The following is an 8,828-nucleotide window of genomic DNA, read 5'->3' as shown; positions in this document are numbered from 1 at the left end:
ACACGAGGACTCACAACCAACAATTTTCAGTTTGAAGTGTAAAAAATCTGCAGGTGTTGACGTAACTGACTTGCCCCGTACCCTTGAGTACATCCATGAAGTTCTCGTAGTACTACTAAATCGCATTATTCCAAGTGGAGAAATTCCCATAAACTTGCAAACCTCTACACGAAAATCGGTGCGCGTGATAAAGTTGAAAATTATCGTCCGATATCAAATGTGCCTTCTATAACACAAATTCTAGGAAAAAAAAAAAAAAAACACTTGTTCGCCGTTTTCTGCGCCGTGACTGGCAGCACTCCGGCGAAGCGAAACGGGGTCGATTCGAGCACGATATCGGCGTCTTTCGACGTGCTCGCCGGCGACCGTCGCACGAGTACGTCGCACGAGCGCGTCTGCCGGGGCGCCGTTTGCGAAGCCGACGCAAAAGTGGGAACCGCCGCTCGGATGATCGCCGCTTTCGGCAGAGTGAGTGTTGGCACTCCGGGGAAGCGAAACAGCGTGAATGCGCCCACGAAATCGGGCGTATTTTGAAGTGCCCGCCGGCGACCGTCGCACGAGTACGGTAAACCGCGTCAGCCGGGGCGTAGTTCGGGACGCCGACGAAAAAGTGGGAAGCGCAACTCGGATCTTCGCCGTTTTTGCAGGAGTGAGTGGCGGCCCTCCTGCGAGACCAAGAAGCATCGATTCGTGCACGAATTCGGCGCCTTTCGACGTGATCGCCGGCGACCGTCGCTCGAGTAGGGCAAACCGCGTCTGCCGGGGCGGGCTTCGGGACGCCGATGCGAAAGTGGGAAACGCTGCTCGGATGTTCGCCGTTTTTGGCCGAGTGAGTGCTGGCACACGGGCGAAGCCAAACGGGGCCGATTACGGCACGATATCGGCGTCTTTCGACGTGCCCGCCGGCGACCGTCGCACGAGTACGGTAAACCGCGTCAGCCCGGGCGGAGTTCGGGACGCCGATGCGAAAGTGGAGAACGCCGCTCGGATCTTCGCCGTTTTTGGAGGAGTGAGTGGCGGCACTCCGGAGAAGCCAGGGAGCGCCAATTAGCGCACGATATCGGCGTCTTTCGACGCGCTCGCCGGCGACCGTCGCACGAGTAGGGCAAACCGCGTCTGCCGGGGCGGGGTTTACGACGCCGACGCAAAAGTGGGAACCGCCGCTCGGATGTTGGCCGTTTTTGGCAGAGTGAGTGCTGGCACTCCGGCGACGCGAAAGAGCGCGAATGCGCCCACGAAAGTGGCGTATTTGGACGTGCGTGACGGCGACCGCTGCAGGAGTACGAAAAACCACGTCAGCCGGGGCGAGCGACACACGGCGGTCTGGGTGCTTATCGCTGCTATTATAGGGGCACCCCGGCAGACGCAGAAAAAAAAAAAAAAATTTTCGACCTTCTTTTTTGCTGGTCGAGCTCGGGTAACCCAGGTCGCAATGGGAGCCGCGCACGAAAGCGGCGTCGCGAGACGCGTTCGCGGTCGCTAGTCGCACGAGCTCGGCAACCGCGTCAGCCGGCGCGGAGTTCGGGATGCCGACGGCTAAGTGGGTACCGCTGCTCGGATGTTCGCCGTTTTTGGCCGAGTGAGTGCTGGCACTCCGGTGAAGCCAAGGAGCGCCAATTCGTGCACGATATCGGCGTCTTTCGACGTGCCCGCCGGCCACCGCCGCACGAGTACGGCAAACCGCGTCTGCCGGGGCGGGGTTCGCGACGCGTACGCAATAGTGGGAACCGTCGCTCGGATGTTCGTCGTCTTTGGCCGAGCGAGTGCTGGCACTCCGGCGAAGCGAAACGGGGCCGATTCGGGCACGATATCGGCGTATTTCGACGTGCTCGCCGGCGACCGTCGCACGAGTACGGCAAAGCGCGTCTGCCGGGGCGAGGTTTGCGACGCCGACGAAAAAGTGGGAAGCGCCGCTCGGATCTTCGCCGTTTTTGCAGGAGTGAGTGGCGGCCCTCCTGCGAGACCAAGAAGCATCGACTCGCGCACGATATCGGTGTCTTTCGACGTGCCCGCCGGCCACCGCCGCACGAGTACGGCAAACCGCGTATGCCGGGGCGGGGTTGGCGACGCCGACGCAAAAGTGGGAACCGCCACTAGGATGTTCGCCGTTTTTGGCAGAGTGAGTGCTGGCACTCCGGCGAAGCGAAAGAGCGCGAATGCGCCCACGAAAGTGGCGTGTTTGGACGTGCTTGACGACGACCACCGCAGGAAAACGAAAAACCACGTCAGCCGGGGCGAGCGACCCATGGCGGTCTGGGTGCTTATCGCTGCTATTATAGGGGCACCCCGGCAGACGCAAAAAAAAAAAAAAATTTTTTTCGACATTCTTTTTTGCTCGTCGACCTCGGGTGACCCAGGTCGCAGTGGGAGCCGCGCACGAAAGCGGCGTCGCGAGACGGCTTCGCGGTCGCTAGTCGCACGAGCTCGGCAACCGCGTCTGCCGGGGCGGAGTTCGGGACGCCGACGGCTAAGTGGGAACCGCCGCTCGGATGTTCGCCGTTTGTGGCCGAGTGAGTGCTGGCACTCCGGCGAAGCCAAACGGGGCCGATTCCGGCACGATATCGGCGTCTTTCTACGTGCTCGCCGGCGACCGTCGCACGAGTACGGCAAAGTGCGTCTGCCGGGGCGGGGTTTGCGACGCGTACGCAATAGTGAGAACCGTCGCTCGGATGTTCGTCGTCTTTCGCCGAGCCAGTGCTGGCAATCCGGCGAAGCCGAACGGAGCCGATTCGGGCACGATATCGGCGTCTTTCCACGTGCTCGCCGGCGACCGTCGCACGAGTACGGTAAACCGCGTCAGCCGGGGCGGAGTTCGGGACGCCGATGCGAAAGTGGGAAGCGCCGCTCGGATCTTCGCCGTTTTTGGAGGAGTCAGTGGCGGCACTCCGGTGAAGCCAAGGTGCGCCAATTCGCGCACGATATCGGCGTCTTTCGACGTGCCCGCCGGCCACCGTCGCACGAGTACGGCAAACCTCGTCTGCCGGGGCGGGGTTTGCGACGCCGACGCAAAAGTGGGAACCGCCGCTCGGATGTTCGCCGTTTTTGGCAGAGTGAGTGCTGGCACTCCGGCGAAGCGAAAGAGCGCGAATGCGCCCACGAAAGTGGCGTGTTTGGACGTGCTTGACGACGACCACCGCAGGAAAACGAAAAACCACGTCAGCCGGGGCGAGCGACCCATGGCGGTCTGGGTGCTTATCGCTGCTATTATAGGGGCACCCCGGCAGACGCAAAAAAAAAAAAAATTTTTTTCGACATTCTTTTTTGCTCGTCGACCTCGGGTGACCCAGGTCGCAGTGGGAGCCGCGCACGAAAGCGGCGTCGCGAGACGGCTTCGCGGTCGCTAGTCGCACGAGCTCGGCAACCGCGTCTGCCGGGGCGGAGTTCGGGACGCCGACGGCTAAGTGGGAACCGCCGCTCGGATGTTCGCCGTTTGTGGCCGAGTGAGTGCTGGCACTCCGGCGAAGCCAAACGGGGCCGATTCCGGCACGATATCGGCGTCTTTCTACGTGCTCGCCGGCGACCGTCGCACGAGTACGGCAAAGTGCGTCTGCCGGGGCGGGGTTTGCGACGCGTACGCAATAGTGAGAACCGTCGCTCGGATGTTCGTCGTCTTTCGCCGAGCCAGTGCTGGCACTCCGGCGAAGCCGAACGGAGCCGATTCGGGCACGATATCGGCGTCTTTCCACGTGCTCGCCGGCGACCGTCGCACGAGTACGGTAAACCGCGTCAGCCGGGGCGGAGTTCGGGACGCCGATGCGAAAGTGGGAAGCGCCGCTCGGATCTTCGCCGTTTTTGGAGGAGTCAGTGGCGGCACTCCGGTGAAGCCAAGGTGCGCCAATTCGCGCACGATATCGGCGTCTTTCGACGTGCCCGCCGGCCACCGTCGCACGAGTACGGCAAACCTCGTCTGCCGGGGCGGGGTTTGCGACGCCGACGCAAAAGTGGGAACCGCCGCTCGGATGTTCGCCGTTTTTGGCAGAGTGAGTGCTGGCACTCCGGCGAAGCGAAAGAGCGTGAATGCGCCCACGAAAGTAGCGTATTTGGACGTGCTTGACGGCGACCGCCGCAGGAGTACGAAAAACCACGTCAGCCGGGGCGAGCGACCCACGGCGGTCTGGGTGCTTATCGCTGCTATTATAGGGGCACCCCGGCAGACGCAGAAAGAAAAAAAAAAATGGGGACATGGCGTGCGTCACCGTGCGGCTTCGCAGCGTTGCCGAAGTCGCCGAGCCCTTCGACTGAGCCGAACGGCGGACAGGGAACGTTGGTCGGCCGTTCTAACCTGTCGGTGCCACGCCGAGACGTCGTTAAGGAAAACCGCGTCGTGGGCCTCTACGACGCCGTCGAGTCGTTGTACGTTTGGTGTCCAGCGTGTCGGCGGCGAGTAGCGGACACGTCGTTCACGACTTCGGTCTTTCGCAGTCGACGCGAACTTGCGGAGAGTCGTGGTGCCTCACGTTTTCGGCAGAAACCGCGGCGGAATTTTCCCGTGCGTGCGCGCACGACCTCGGTGCTGTGCCGTCAGCGTAGTGTTGCACAAACTCGTGGCCTACCCAAGGTGCGGTACGTTTGCGGCCGTATCCTCGGTGGGAATTTCGTGAGTAGGGTCGCAAATTCTACGACCTCGGCGGGTTTGAGAGCGACGTAGACTTGTGGCACGCTCAACATGCCACACGTTTCGGGGCACACCCGCGGTGAAATTTTCTCGAGTACGCTCGTATTAGGGCCCAAGGAGGTCTGGGTACTTATCGCTGCTATTATGTGGGGGTTCTCGTGAGCGGCGTACGCGAAAGCGACCGGGTGTCTGATATGCGGCGGGCTTCGGCCTCGTCAAGCGTGTCCTCGGGTCTGCTCCAGGGGAATCCACGGCAGTCGTCTGCAGCCTCATCCGCTTGATGCGTTAGGGGCTGGTTGTCGGACGGTGCCGTTTTACCACGATATCGAGGTGTGTTCCGTGTCGTCCTCGGGCGATTCAGATGCGAAAGCGCCGAAGACGCGGGCGTGACCCGTCGTCTGGCGGCTTTGCAGTCTCGGCTCCGTTGCTAGTTCCGGCCGGTCCACCGACAGTGCAGCGGGCTTGGGCAACCCGCACGGCGCGACCGAGTCGATGCAACGAAAAAGAGCGAGCATGAACGTGCTTCTTGCCGCACGGCTCCCACTCGTCTTTCGGGAAGGTTGTGCCGTAGCGAGCTCGAACGCCGTCATCTCGGAGTGCAAAATAAGCGTGTTGGGGCGCCTGAAGGTGGCCTCCGCCGCACACAGACTGCGTCCGGCCCGCCGAGGGCGAGGACGGACGCGCAGTCGAACGATTACCTGGTTGATCCTGCCAGTAATCATATGCTTGTCTCAAAGATTAAGCCATGCATGTCTAAGTACATGCCGAAATAAGGCGAAACCGCGAATGGCTCATTAAATCAGTTATGGTTCCTTAGATCGTTTCTTCCTACTTGGATAACTGTGGCAATTCTAGAGCTAATACATGCAGTGAGCCTGGAGCCCTTTGGGTAACGGGTGCTTTTATTAGACCAAGATCGATCGGGTTTCGGCCCGTATTGTGTGGTGACTCTGGATAACTTTGTGCTGATCGCATGGCCACGAGCCGGCGACGTTTCTTTCAAGTGTCTGCCTTATCAACTTTCGATGGTAGGTTACTTGCTTACCATGGTTGTTACGGGTAACGGAGAATCAGGGTTCGATTCCGGAGAGGGAGCCTGAGAAACGGCTACCACATCCAAGGAAGGCAGCAGGCGCGCAAATTACCCACTCCCGGCACGGGGAGGTAGTGACGAAAAATAACAATACGGGACTCTTTTGAGGCCCCGTAATTGAAATGAGTACACTCTAAATCCTTTAACGAGGATCAATTGGAGGGCAAGTCTGGTGCCAGCAGCCGCGGTAATTCCAGCTCCAATAGCGTATACTAAAGCTGCTGCGGTTAAAAAGCTCGTAGTTGGATCTCAGTTCCAGACGAGTAGTGCATCTACCCGATGCGACGGCTCGGACTGAACATCATGCCGGTTCTTTCTTGGTGCACTTCATTGTGTGCCTCGAGATGGCCGGTGCTTTTACTTTGAAAAAATTAGAGTGCTCAACGCAGGCGAGTCGCCTGAATAAACTTGCATGGAATAATAGAACAAGACCTCGTTTCTGTTCTGTTGGTTTTTGGAATACGAGGTAATGATTAAGAGGGACGGACGGGGGCATTCGTATTGCGGCGCTAGAGGTGAAATTCTTGGACCGTCGCAAGACGAACTACTGCGAAAGCATTTGCCAAGAATGTTTTCATTGATCAAGAACGAAAGTCAGAGGTTCGAAGGCGATCAGATACCGCCCTAGTTCTGACCATAAACGATGCCAACCAGCGATCCGCCTGAGTTACTCAAATGACTCGGCGGGCAGCTTCCGGGAAACCAAAGTATTTGGGTTCCGGGGGAAGTATGGTTGCAAAGCTGAAACTTAAAGGAATTGACGGAAGGGCACCACCAGGAGTGGAGCCTGCGGCTTAATTTGACTCAACACGGGAAAACTTACCCGGCCCGGACACTGGGAGGATTGACAGATTGAGAGCTCTTTCTTGATTCGGTGGATGGTGGTGCATGGCCGTTCTTAGTTGGTGGAGCGATTTGTCTGGTTAATTCCGATAACGAACGAGACTCTAGCCTATTAAATAGGTGCGGGGTTCCCAGCACCTTACAACCTTCTTAGAGGGACAAGCGGCTCCTAGCCGCACGAAACAGAGCAATAACAGGTCTGTGATGCCCTTAGATGTCCGGGGCCGCACGCGCGCTACACTGAAGGAAGCAGCGTGTCTTTATCCCTGTCTGAAAAGACTGGGTAACCCGTGGAACTTCTTTCGTGATTGGGATAGGGGCTTGCAATTGTTCCCCTTGAACGAGGAATTCCCAGTAAGCGCGAGTCATAAGCTCGCGTTGATTACGTCCCTGCCCTTTGTACACACCGCCCGTCGCTACTACCGATTGAATGATTTAGTGAGGTCTTCGGACCGATGTCCGGCGCGGCCTTTCGGTTGCGCCGGTCTGTTGGAAAGATGACCAAACTTGATCATTTAGAGGAAGTAAAAGTCGTAACAAGGTTTCCGTAGGTGAACCTGCGGAAGGATCATTAACGGATTGTGAAGGGTGAGCGCCTCAGCTGCGTCTGCGCCCGACACTTTCTGCCGCTGACCCCGTTTGGACGCGGGGTCGGCTTTTCCCCACGGGGCTGCCTGAATGTGGAGCGGCACCCCGTGACAAATTGTTGCGCCCAGCGGACGCCAACACCGCGACCTTGGACGGTCGGCCAGGTGGCGGACGCGGGTACAAACGGCGCAACGCACTCATAGGTCGGCTTTCGACCCGCCACTGCACCGTGGCTCGAAGCGCTCGAAATGCGCGACCCGACCGCTGCGGGACCGCCTAGTACTGTAAACAGGAGCGGCGGAGCGCGAACGGCGAGTCGTGGTTACGTCGGTAGAAGGCGAGGCTGCGCGTTCCCGAAACGCCAGCCGAGTGCCCTCCCGACCGTTCGAGCGTGCAAGAACGAGACCCGACAATCGCGCGGCGACTGCCAAGTACGAGAGGAACGGCACAAGCGTCGGCGGTCGGTCAAGGAACTGGCGATGTGACGGGTCCGCTGTGCACCAGTGCATACCGTCCCGCCGTCCGCGGCAAGCGCCTCCGCGTCCTCGGGTGACGGAGGCTGCCGGTCGGTTCTTGCAGGCGAGGGATCTCGCTGGCACCGGTTCGCGTTGACGCGCGGCCGGTCATGGCACGGCGATGCGACGGCCGAGGTGCGCAGTACTCGATGGAGGAACCGCACGCTCCGATGACCGTCCCGCCCTCCGCGGCGTATGCGTACCGACCGTAATGGTTGCAGCAGCGCCGGCCGGCTTTTGAATTCGCCACACGAAACACGGTGCGAGATCGCGGTTAGGGGAGCGTCGACGTTGCCAGGCGTTTTGCTTGCTGCCGAGGGAAAGGCGGCACGGCCACGTCGCGCTCGTCGCGATTAGCGGGTCTGCGCGCTTTGGGAAGGTGCCGCAACGACTTGCCGAAAGAGGAAGCACGGAAGAACGAGGGACTTGGACGTCCCGACAATTGAACGCACTTGCGGCCAGGCCCTTGCTGGCTTCGTTCTTCCGCCTCGAGTAGGCTCGTACGCGGCTCCGGCGCCGAAAGTGGTCCTTGGCACCGACTTCGGTGGACGTGGGAAGTGCCGCGCAAGTACGGCGCGCCTGGCTCCACCTGTTGGCTAAAGTAGGCAGCCGGATCGGCATTTTGGTGTGCGGTGGCAAACCGTGGATGCGAAAAAAGCTTGTGCGATTTCGTGGAACAAAAAGCGGGGGTCCCCCTTTTTATGCGGAGGAGACCGACCCGCCCGCCGTGGTGAACCGCGACGCCACGGTAAAAACGGGAGAGGCTTGTCGATGGGACCGTGCATCCCGCGCTCCACGGAGGCCGGGAGGCGGCCGCCCGAGGAAATGTGTAGCCGTCGAGGCCCGCATCTGCGTGCACTCTTATCCAAATGGGTGTACCGCAGGCATTTTCTGGTTAGGCGGGCCAATGAGAGCGAGCACACAACGATACCTACGGGTCCGGCTTGGAGAACCGGCTTCGACGCCTCCCGAGTATTTATAGAGGGGTGGACCACGAAAGCACTCGCAAGTAGCGGAAGCGAAACGCCGTCCGAAACACACCGTTTGCTCGATTTGCGGCAGCCGAAAAAGGCGCGGCAGAGTTTTGGAGTCCAAGCGTGCGCTGAAAAGCGCCCTTCTTGGCCACTGTTTGGCCGAGTGCCAGAAACGTTTGGTTTTGACTGTACGGAATTGA

At 59.7% G+C, this 8,828-nt stretch overlaps 1 non-coding gene across 1 annotated transcript; it reads left to right on the top strand.

The window, feature by feature from the left end:
* Positions 1-5,310: 5,310 nt before the first annotated feature.
* On the top strand, positions 5,311-7,125 carry LOC142794272 (small subunit ribosomal RNA). Its single transcript, XR_012892210.1, has one exon. It is a non-coding gene; the product is annotated as a small subunit ribosomal RNA (ribosomal RNA).
* The last annotated feature ends 1,703 nt before the right edge of the window (positions 7,126-8,828 follow it).

Source organism: Rhipicephalus microplus, unplaced genomic scaffold (assembly GCF_043290135.1).
Source record: "Rhipicephalus microplus isolate Deutch F79 unplaced genomic scaffold, USDA_Rmic scaffold_394, whole genome shotgun sequence".
Lineage (NCBI taxonomy): Eukaryota > Metazoa > Arthropoda > Arachnida > Ixodida > Ixodidae > Rhipicephalus > Rhipicephalus microplus.
Note: the sequence above shows the minus strand (reverse complement) of the source record. Positions and strands in the feature narration are given on the sequence as shown.